Here is a 12,927-nt window from a genome sequence, read left to right as displayed (position 1 = left end):
TAATTTTTTTTTTGGGGGGGGGGGGTTGGAAATCACTTAAAACATGTAGAAATGCAAAAAAAAAAAATTCAAATATTTTTTCAAAATGGCCACCATAGCGGCCATATTGGATTTTGGACCAAGTCCAAAATCTAATGGCATGATCCTTGGACCAGACCTAACCCCCTCACCAAGTTTCGTCAAAATCCGTCGAGGAGTTTTTCCATAATACTGTTCACAAACAAACAAACAAACAAACAAGCAGTCATAGACTGGTACTTACGAAATCGTTAACTTGACCTCTGACCTTGTCTAATAAAAGCATGAATCAGTCAGAAGCCCAAGGGGAGCTTGAATTCTGAATTCATTGTGGTCTACGATTTTACACTGTGGTTTGCAGATAATGAGTCTCAGACAAAAACTAGATTTCTTATAAAAATTCCATTTCTTTGTTTTTATTTTTAAAAAAGTGATTCAGTACCAGCAAGATATGCCAGATAATAGGTGTATTACTTTTCAGAAGAATCTGATAAAAGACTTATTATTTATTACATATATATATATATATATATATATATATATATATATATATATATATATATATATATATATATATATATATATCAGTTATTCATCGCTGTTCCAGAATTTCGACAACCGAGTTTTAAGCGTCCATAATACTTTAATACTTTTAAGCGTCCGATCAAGCGATCGCAAAAACCGAAGACAAAATTAAAATCGAAGTTAAAACGAACTCGTAACATCGAGCGAAGCAAAAATACTCCATTTCTCCACATGAATTTACGGAATTATGTTTGACCTCACTGTGACCTTGACCTTTGACCGATTTTGACTAAAATCTAATCAGCACTAGCCATCACCCTCCTGAATCACGTGGTGTAATTTGACATTGGTAGCTTCTTCCGTTCTCGAGTTATCGTGCCTACAAACAAACAAATAAACAAACAGAAACGGAAGGCATCAATATACTTACGAAATCTTTAGATTTCGTAAGTAACAAATGAAAAATCACTCAGAGAGTGACACTTGGCAAAACAGCACAAAGTAGAATGGCACTTGGTAGAGCGCATACCAGGGGCCAGGTGGAACAGTTCAAGTTTTGTATCCCACTGATGGGCTAGATCCGAACCAAAATCGAATCCGTTTGTTCTTGTCAATTTTAGAAATTCGGCTTTTGTTGAACTTTTGACCTATATTGACATCAAAATAATTGGTGTTTGAATTCAGTAGGCTGATATGCAAATGGTCTTCAAATTTCAAGTCAATCGGATCAAAATCAAGGATTTTAGAAAATCTGGCCCAAATTGGCCTTTTGGCCTATTTTGACCTTTTGGCCTATGTTTACCTCAAAATTAATAGGTGGTTGAATTCAGTGACGTGACATGAAAATGCTCTTCGAATTTCAAGTCAATTGCATGAAAATTTAGGATTTTAGAAAAGTTGGCCCAAATTGACCTTTTTGGCCTATGCTGATCTCAAAAATAATTGGTGCTTGAATTCAGTGAACCACGTTGCAAACATCTTCAAATTTCAAGTCAATTGGATAAAAATTGACAATTTTAGAACCAATTAAAAAATTTGGCCTATGTTGGGTTGACCTTAGAGCCTAAGTTGACCTTTTGACCTAGTTAACCTAAAAAATAAAAAGGTGGTTGAATTCATTGACCTGTTCTGCCAATCCTGTTCAAATTTTAAGTTAACTGGATGAAATTTGAGGATTTTAGAAAATGTGGCTCAAATTGACTCTTTGGTTGACCAAATTTTATGTAATTTCAATGTGGAACCGCCGCAGGGTCAGTGACATTAATCTCCAAAAAATTCAGAACGGTCGGTTGAGCGGTTTGGGCTGGAGGCCAAACAAGCATACAGACAATTACAAACAAACGAACAAATGAACAAAAAACAAAACAAGCTCAAATGAGCTTAGATCCTCGTCCTCTTAATGATGACGTCATAAAAACGAATATGACGTCATTGTGATGTATCAGGTTTGCGATAAATTATCTGTGCTAATGCCCGACTTGATTCCCGCAAACAAAATTCAAACAGCTTGCCTAGTTTCGGAGATAATGGCACCGGCGATTTCCATTAGCAGCGATATTATGACGTCAACTTTTTTTTCTAGGAAGAATTTGCAAAATCGGAGATGGTTACTGCCTGTGTGTGGGCTTTCTGCATATACATGGCAAGTTTCACGAAGATCCGATGAAAACTCTGGTTTGTGAAACAAAAAATGTCAAAAAATAGGAATGACGTCATAAAATTGATATGACGTCATAGTGATTTATCATATGTGCGGTAATTCATCTTCGCTAATGCCCTGTTTGATTCCCGCAAACAGAATTAAAAAAGCTTGCCCAGTTTCGGAGATAATTTTTTCGGCGATTTCCATTAGCGGAGATATTTTGACGTCATAACTTTTTTTCGAGGAGGAATTTTCAAAATCGGAGATGGTTACTGTCTGTGCAGGGTATTTTTACATATATATGCCAAGTTTCAGGAAGTTTCGATGAAAACTGGAGGCTGTGAAACAAAAAAGTCCACAAGAAGAAGATGAAGAACAACAACGTGAGTAAGACTTGGAGATCCTCCACGAGGATCTAAAAATGAATGCAGGCGATCATCATACTTGTTAAAATTATTGTTTTTTTCACCAAGTAACAAACGGAGGTGATCAACATACTTGTCAAAAAATAGTATTTTTGCCAAGTAACAAACAAAAACAAGCAAACAAACAGGCGATCAACATACTTGTCAAAAAATGTATATTTTTTGCCAAGTCACAAACAAACAGAGGTGATGAACTTGTGAAAAAAAATTTTTTTGCAAAGTAATAAATAAAATAAAATACAATAAAATTGAAATTAAATATATATTATTTATCAAATGCAATATAAATAAGGATTAAAATAATTTGTTTGTGGTTTATTGGATACACAGTGGAGCTTGTTATTATCAGTTATTGATGACAATTTCAATATTTGAATGACAGTTTGAGTCTATGGTTGGATGGAAGTGCTGTGTAATGGACATGTCTACACGGTAAAGTGTTTATCGCTTAATACATTATCGTATAAAGTGGTGTATGAATAAAGTTATTCATATGAAGTAATACATTAAATAAAAGAGATAATTATATGAGTTTGAATGAGGATATTGCATTGCTTTGTTGACTCTCTGTCTGGACATAACTTTGAGGTTGTGGGTCCATTGATGTTGAGTAATCTACTGATGTTGAATTGGCGACTGGGGTTGTGGATCCGCCGTTTGGAGAGGCTCTGGGTGGAAAGTATCAAAACCTCGATGAAAAACGGTGCCCAGCTGATGGTCCGGGCAGTTGGGAAGTCAGTAAATTGCTTATCAGTTAAGGTTATAACATCAAATAAAATAGCTTTTGTAAGTACGTACCAGTACATAATACATGTTTTGTGTGTGTCTATATATGTATGATTGTATGTACAGGAATATGTATGGATGTGTGGGATGTGTGGGATGTGTGGGATGTGTGGGATGTGTGTGTGTGTGTGTGTGTGTGTGTGTGTGTGTGTGTGTGTGTGTGTATGTATGTGTGTGTGTGTGTGTGTGTGTGTGTGTGTGTGTGTGTGTGTGTGTGTGTGTGTGTGTGTGTGTGTGTGTGTGTGTGTGTGTGTGTGTGTGTGTGTGTGTGTGTGTGTGTGTGTGTGTGTGTGTGTTGTTATGTCTGACTTCCTTCTTGGGACTACGGTGCAGTAATTTATTTTTATTTTGAATATACATTGATATCAAGTGAATCGGATGAGAGATAACAATTTGTGACCTTGACCTTTGGACCTAATGCCCTCAACAACAATAAGCTTCCAGCTTGTCACTACCTCTACCAGGTGGTGAAGCTTCGTGAACATCAGAGTGAAAATATGATCTGGAAGGGATTGACAGACAAACAGGGGTGAAAACATAGCCGCCATTCACCTTTGGTGGCGAGGTTAATAAGAGAGGATAACCATAAAACAATAATGTACAATAACCATTAAACAATAACAAAGGATAATTTTCATGAAACAATAACGTAACATAACCATGAAAAAACAATGTAGCATAACAATTAAACAACAATGTCGGATAACCATTAAGCAATAATGTTGGATAACCATGAAACATTAATGTAGGATAACCAATAAACATTAACTTAGGATAACCATTAAACAATAATGTTGGATAACCATTAAACAATAATGTAGGATAACCATTAAACAATAATGTAGGCTAACCATGAAACAATCGTGTAGGATAACAATTAAACAGTAATGCAGGATATCCATTAAACAATAATTTAGAATAACCATTAAGCAACAATGTCAGATAACCATTAAACAATATAATGAAAGATAACCATTAAACAACAATGCAAGATAATGATGAAACAATAATGGAGGATAAGCATGAAACAATAATGCTGGATACCATTAAACATGAATGTCGGATAACCATGAAACAACAATGAAGGATAAGCATTAAACAAAAATGATGGATAACCATTAAACACGAATGTAGGATAAACATTAACCATTAATGGAGGACAACCATGAAACAACAATGAAGGATAACCATCAAACAATAATGTAGGATAAGCATTAAACAATAATGTAGGATAACCATTAAACAATAATGTCGATTAACAAATAAACATTAACATAGGATAACCATCAAACAATAATGTTGGATAACCATTAAACAATAATGTCAGATAACCATAAACCAATAATGTAAGATAAGCATTAAACAATAATGTAGGATAACAATTAAACAGTAATGTGGGATAACCATTAAACAATAATGTAGAATAACCATTAAGCAACAATGTAGGATAACCATTAAACAACATAATGTAAGATAACCATTAAACAACAATGCAGGATAACGATGAAACAATAATGGAGGATAACCATTAAACAATAACAACAGATAACCATTGAACAATAATGTAAGATAACCACAACACGTTAATGTAGGATAACCATTAAACAGGAAAACAGGATAACCCTTAAACAATAACATAGGATAACCATTAAACAAAAATGTAGGATGAACATTAAACAATAATGAAGGATAACCATTGAACAATAATGGAGGATAATCAAACAAAAATGTAGGATACCATTAAACAATAATATAGGATAACCATGAAGCAATAATGTGAATAACCAATAAACTGTAATGAAGGATAATCATTCAACAATAATGGAGGATACCCGTTAATAATGTGGGATAACCATTAAACAACAACAAAGGATGAGCATTGAACAATAATGCAGGAGGACAAGGAGGAGATTGGGACCATACTCTGCGCAGAGTGTTAGTGCTGCCTAAGCAGTCTCCTTGGCTATTGGGCACAATCCTGGGGGGGTCACCACTCCAACACAGTATACCAGCACGCTGGCACTCATTTTGGTGACCTTGGAAGGATGACAGGTCAAGTTAACTCCACCTGGTATTAATTCAACAGCTGAGCGGGATTTGAAGTCAGGACCCTAGGATCCAAAGCCTGCCACCCTAACCATTAAGCCAACACCAGGCGTGGATATGCTCCTCATGGATAGGCAATAATGGAGGATAACCATGAAACAATAATGTAGGATAACCAATAAACAATAATGTCAGATACCATTAAACAATAAAGTGGATAACCATGAAGCAATAATGTGGATAACCATTAAACATTAATGTTGGATTACCATTCCACATTAATTTCAGAATACCATTCCACATTAATGTAGGAATATTACAGAACAATAACGCAGGATAACCATTAAACAATAACGTAGGATAACCATGATGCAGTAATGTCGATAACCATGAAAGAATGCTGTAGGATAACCATTTAACAATAATGTAGAATAACCATTAATCAATAACATAGGATAACCATTAAACAATCGAGTAAAAAAAACCCTTAAAAAATATGTAGGATAACCATTAAACAACAATAAAGGATAGCCATTAAACAATAATGGAGGGTAAGCATTAAACAATAATGGAGGATAACTATTAAACATTGATGTAGGGTAACCATTAAACAACTACAAAGGCACTTGGTGGAGTGTATACCTCCGCTACGTAATGCCTGATCCACAAGAATATATCAGGCCCAATACATTTTTGAAGAAGAAAAAAGAGCAATCACAGATTGCAAGCACATGCCAGGACTTCTTTTGAATGGTGTATTTTCATAGTTTTTGGGGTAAATCCAATATGGCTGCCAAACCATATGACCAATGACATCACATGTGTGAACCTTTTGTTCCTCATGGATAGGCAGTCATATTTATAAAGACTCACCTCGATCTGTTCAGCCACTTTAGAGAAGAAGGTTTTTATTTTTAACAATATGGCTGCCAAATCACGTGACCGATGACGTCATGAATTTTTTTTCTGTGGCCATTTTATCACTAGATGACCCTCAAATATTTTCATAGTGATTGGATGTGGCGTTCTACATATGCAATTATGATGTCATAACCAGGGCACCTATGATGTCATGAAAAAAAAATCACACTAATTCTCCATGAGGAATACTTGCCATGTACCAAGTTTCAATGATTTCCTTGCTGCGGTTTCAGAGATACAGAGGTCCAAAGTTTTTCTGTATTTCCAATATGGCTGCCACACCACACGGTCAATGATGGCATAATTATATATCATAAACATTCTACATGAGTTGTCGCACCAATGGTGAAAATTTCATCTCAACCCGACAAGCGGTTGTGGAGAAAAACACAGAAGTTCTGTGCGGCCAAACAAACAAACAGACAAACAAGAAGAAACATTGTGCAGAGTACGACACTTGCAAAATCCATAAAACAAATATGACCTCAAAAATAATTGGTGGTTGAATTCACTGACCAAATATGTAACGCATCTTCAAATTTTAAGTGAATCGGATGAAAATTGACAATTTTTGAAATACGGCCGATGTTGATGTTTTGGTCGATGTTGATCTTAAAACTAATTGGATTGTTGAATTCAGTGATCGGAAACATAAATCCTCTTCAAATTTCAAGGCATTCGGATGAAAATTGAGGATTTTAGAAATACCACCTAAGTTGCTGACCTTAGGCCTTTGGTGATCTTTTGGTCCATGTTGCCCTCAAAAAAATTGGCTGGTTGAATCCAGAGACCTGAAATACAAATCCTTTTCAAATTTCAAGTCAATCTGATAAAAATTGAGGATTTTAGAAATACCACCTAAGTTATTGACCTTGGGCCCATGTTGATCTTTTGGTCCATGTTGATCTCAAAAATAATTGGCTGGTTGAATTCAGTGGCCTGAATCATATTTCCTCTTCAAATTTCAAGTCAATTAGATGAAAATTGAGGATTTTATAAATACCACCTTAGTTGTTGACTTTAGGACTATGTTGACCTTTTGACCAATGTTGACCTCAAAAATAATTGGCTGGTTTAATTCATTGACATGAAATATGAATCCTCTTCAAATTTCAAGTCAATGACATGAAAATTGAGGATTTTAGCAATACCTCTTTCGTTGTTGACCTTGGGATTATGTTGACCTTTTGATCTATGTTGACCTCAAAAATAATTCGCTGGTTTAATTCAGTGACCTGAAATATAAATCCTCTTCAAATTTCAAGTCAATCGGATGAAAATTGAGCATTTTAGAAAAACCACCTTAGTTGTTGACCTTGGGATTATGTTGACCTTTTGGCCTATGTTGACCTCCAAAATAATTAGTGGTTGAATCCAGCGCCCATATATGCAAATCCTCTTCAAATTTCAAGTCAATGGGTTCAAAATTGAGGATTTTAGAAATACCACCTTAGTTGTTGACCTTGGGCCTATATTGACCTTCTGACCTTTTGACCACAAAAACAATAGACTTCTTGCCTATGACAAACGCTACCATGTGCTGAAGTTTCGTGAAGATCGGTTTAAAATTGTGACCTGTAAGTGACAAACAGACAGCAAAACAAAATAAACTGACCAATATACTTGAAAAATCTTCGATTTTGCAAGTAACAAACAGACAAACAACCGGACACAAATGCAATATCCTTTCCTTTGGCAAGGGTAAATATCATGCTTTATATATCGTTTTGGCCAAATCTTTCAATGGTGAAGAATCACTTTAAAAACTGAATAATTCTCGTGTCTCGATCCGGATTTGGATCTTCACCAAAATCGAACAAATTCATCATGATCACAAACTCAACGTGCACACCGAGTTTCGTCCGAATCCGTCCACAACTTTTTGAGATATTGTGCTCTGTATCATTTTGGCCCGATCTCTCAATGGTGAAAGATCACTTTTAAAATTTTATTTGTCGGATTCGGATCCAGATCTTCACCAAAATTTCATCAGTTCGTACTTGTCACACACCCAAACTTGTCCACAAAATTTCATCTGGTTCTGCCAACAACTGTTTGAGATATCCTGCACACAAACAAACAAATGAAATTGCTCGTTGAGCAAGGAATTCCCGGAATAACTTTGTCATATCTCCATGTCTCTGAAAAAGCAAAAACCTGGAAATCAATTTGGTTCTTATAAGTCGATAGTGCTACTGTTTAATGAGTTATAGCACTTAGTTTGGTCATGATCATAACTTGGAAGTCAATCAGACTTGAAATGGCGTTTTTAACGCAATTTGAAATTTTTGACCCGACCCCCCTGACATTCGACGCCCGACCACTAAGAATGGTGTTGGTGTGACACCCCAATGAGTCATATGTTTGGATGCAGAATTGGAAGATGCACATTTTGGATTTGGTTTGAAGTCGATACGACCATTTTAGCGGACGTTATAGTGAAAATAAGAATTTCGCTTTTTCGGTGACCTTGACCTTTGACCAAGATTCACCAAAAACGACAAGTGTTTAAGTTGGACCATGGCCGACATCTGTACCCAGTTTGGTCATGATCGCTGAAACGGTGTGGCTGCTACAGGGTAAACAAACACACAAACAAACAGATAGACACACAGAATGACACACACAACCGACCAACATAATTGCCGAAATCCAAAGGATTCCTCATTCCGGAAATTAACAATAATGTAGGATAAACATTAAAAAATAACATGGGATACCCATTAAACATGTACGTGGTATTGTTACGAATCCGGAAACCTTGTGCACACAGACAGACAGCCGTCCCCGTAGATTAGTTATTTCAATAAGTGTGTGTTTCTCGTTCGGGCCCCCCTACCCGTGTCTAATGGGAATTAAATGTTACATGCACTGTAAAGTTATTTTGATAGTAAGGATTTTTTACAACAACAACGCCAACAACAACACTCTGCTCGCGGCATTGTCCGCGCGAGGCACGCTCATGAAGCGTTTCGTCTGACCTGGCGCCAAGTAAGGGTATGCGTCATTTTGCGCCCAATGAGCGACGCGCGTGCAAAGCCGAGGCGTTCGTCCAATGGGAAGCCAGCGCGGGATACTGTTATTCCTCTTCCTGTTGGAGGGGCGGTCCTTTGCAAGGAGGCAGAGCCGTAACACGCGGTCCGCCCAATGAGAGCAGGCCATGTACGAGTGGCCCACGCGAGAGAAAGACTAGGAAAGAGAGAACAAATATTAGCGTCTGGTCTGCTCGAGCGCGGAATGCATCTCTCGATGCTGAGCGCGGAACACATCTCGCTGGCGCTGGGCTGGATGCATCCCGCTGGCGCTGGGCTGGTCGCATCTCGTGGGCACTTCTGCTCTCGTCTTGTCACCGATGCTGGGCTGGTCTGGTCTGACCTCGACAAGAGCGGTGGTCTGGACTTATCTCGACGCCGGTCTGGTTCGCTCGTCTCGGCCAAACCGCACGAGGCGGGAAGGTCCATTTTTCTTTCTGGGTATCTGTGTGCGTGTGTGTGTCTATGGGGCCCCGTCTTTAAGTAGAAACTGGATAAGTGCTTTTGCTTGTACATTGCATTTCATTTCCTATAGTCAGTTCAACTCTGCCCTTTATGTGTTCCTTCCCCACCTATTGTAAATAAATATTCCTTTTGTTGAATGTTTTAGCTCATCTTTGTCCTTTCCTTCAGTGGCTTTGCACGGTGTGTGTTGGGGAATTAAAAAGGCCGTTGTTGCCATAGCTGTATACATTTGGACTGACGGGACCTCGGTAACCATCCGCTTGGGTTACGCACTGGTCGAGTACGCATATGGCTCGTCCCGTACGAGTGCCGTCGAGGGTGTGAATCCTCGGTACCTCGCCACGTGGGCCTCTAGGTATTTTGAAGTTTGGCAGATAACCCTGTCCCACGTGGTTGATTTATTGACAATTCACAGTCCTGTAAGGGATCCGTACCTTTCGGAGTTTTCCAAAAGGTACGATCTAGATTCCGGGTGTTCGGTGGAGTCGACCCTACTGCTCCACCTAGCGGTCGTGCTCGCAGCCGATACCCGGCCCACAACAGTATAACCATAAAACAATAATGTAAGATAACCATTAAATTAAATTGCTCGTTGAGCAAGGAATTGCTGGGATAACTTTGTCATATCTCCATGATCTCTGAAAAAACAAAAACCTAGAAATCAATTTGGTTCTTTCAAGTCGATATTGCAACTGTTTAATGAGTGAGAGCACTTAGGATAACCATTAAACAATATTGCAGGAGAGCAATTGAACAATAACATCGGATAACAAATGAACAATAACATGGGATAACCATGAAACAATATGTAGGAAAACCATTTAACATTAACGTGGTATTCACCCAGAAACAATAATGTAGAATAAAGATTAAACAATTATGTAGGATGACCATTAAACAATAATGTAGGATTACCATAAAACATTAATATAGGATTACCATGAAACAATAATGCAGGATAACCATAAAACAATAATGTAGGATACCCATTAAACAATAATGTAGAATAAGCATTAAACAATGATGCAGAATAACCATTCAACAACAACAACATAGAATAACCATTGAACAATAACGTCAGATCACCATTAAAATCACCAAATCATCTGCCTGGGGGATGGCCAGACGGAGGCCCCTGGAGTACCGGCGGAAAGTGGACGCAGTGACGTGCTGTTCCGGCACATGCTCCCATACCTGACCTGACCTGACCATTAAACAATAATGTAGAATAACCATTAAACAATAATGTAGGAGAACTATTAACAATAACGTAGGATAGGATACCCATTCAACAATATTGTAGGATAACCATTAAACAATATTGCATGATAACCATTCATGTCGGGTGACCATGAAACAATATTGTAGAATAACTATGAAACAATATTGTAGGATAAACATTAAACAAAATTGTAGGATAGCCATTCATATTGGGGAACCATGAAACAATAATGTAGAATAACCATGAAACAATAATGTTTGATAACCATTAAACAATAATGCAGAATAAACATTAAACAATAATGGAGGACAAGCAATAAACAAAAATGTAGGATAACCATTGAACAATAATGTAGGATAACCATTAAACAATAATGCAGAATAAACATTAAACAATAATGGAGGATAAGCAATAAACAAAAATGTAGGATAACCATGAAACATTAATGTAGGATAACCATAAAACAATAATGTAGGATAACCATTAAACAATAATGTAGAATAACCATTAAACAATAATGTAGAATAAACATTAAACAATAATGCAGAATAAACATTGAACAATAATGGAGGATAACCAATAAACAATAATGTAGGATAACCATTGAACAATAATGTAGGATAACCATTAAACAATAATGTAGAATAACCATTAAACAATAATGTATAATGACCATAAAACAATAATGTAGAATAACCATGAAACAATAATGTAGAATAACCATTAAACAATCATGTAGAATAATCATAAAACAACAATGTTGGATAACCATGAAACAATTATGTGGAATAAACAAACAATAATGGAGGATAACCATTAAACATTCATGTAGAATAACCATTAAATAAAATGTGGAATAACCATTAAACAATCATGTAAAATAACAATTAAACAATAATGTAGAATAACCATTAAACAATCATGTAGAATAATCATAAAACAATAATGTTGGATAACCATGAAACAATTATGTGGAACAAACAAACAATAATGTTGGATAACCATGAAACAATTATGTGGAACAAACAAACAATAATGGAGGATAACCATTAAACATTAATGTAGAATAACCATTAAATAAAATGTGGAATAACCATTAAATAATAATGAATAATAACCATTAAACAATAACGTAGAGTAACCATTAAACAATAATGTAGAATAACCATTAAACAATAATGTAGAGTAACCATTAAATAATAATGAATAATAACCATTATACAATAATGTAGAATTACCATTAAATAATAATGTAGAATGACCATTAAACAATAATGTAGAATAACCTTTAAACAAGAATGTAGAATGACCATTAAACATTAATGTAGGATAACCATGAAACAATAAAATGGGATAACCATTAAACAATATTGTAGAATAACCATTAAACAATAACGTAAAATAACCATTAAACAATAATGTAGAATAACCATTAAACATTAATGTAGGATAACCATGAAACAATAAAATGGGATAACCATTAAACAATATTGTAGAATGACCATTAAACTATATTGTAGAATAACTATTAAATATTAATGTAGGATAACCATTAGACAATAATGTATAATAACCATTAAACAATAATGAAGGATAACCATTAAACAATAATGTAGAATGACCATTAAACAATAATGTAGGATAACCATGTAATAATAATGTAGAATAGCGATTAAACAATAACGTAGAATAACCATTAAACAATCATGTAGAATGACCATAAAACAATAATCTAGATAACCATTAAACAATCATGTAGAATGACCATAAAACAATAATGTAGGATAACCATTAAACAATAATGTAGGATAACCATTAAACAATAATGTAGAATGACCATTAAAC

General features: G+C 35.8%; 1 protein-coding gene across 8 annotated transcripts in view; it reads right to left on the bottom strand.

The window, feature by feature from the left end:
* Nucleotides 1–12,927, bottom strand: part of LOC147027960 (retinoic acid receptor beta-like) — a 184,073-nt gene that overhangs the window by 77,762 nt on the left and 93,384 nt on the right. The gene's annotated exons all lie outside the window — the stretch shown is intronic.

This window comes from Eptatretus burgeri, chromosome 4 (assembly GCF_056783735.1).
Source record: "Eptatretus burgeri isolate ZD-2024b chromosome 4, Ebu_testis_v1, whole genome shotgun sequence".
Taxonomy (NCBI): Eukaryota; Metazoa; Chordata; class Myxini; order Myxiniformes; family Myxinidae; genus Eptatretus; species Eptatretus burgeri.
Note: the sequence above shows the minus strand (reverse complement) of the source record. Positions and strands in the feature narration are given on the sequence as shown.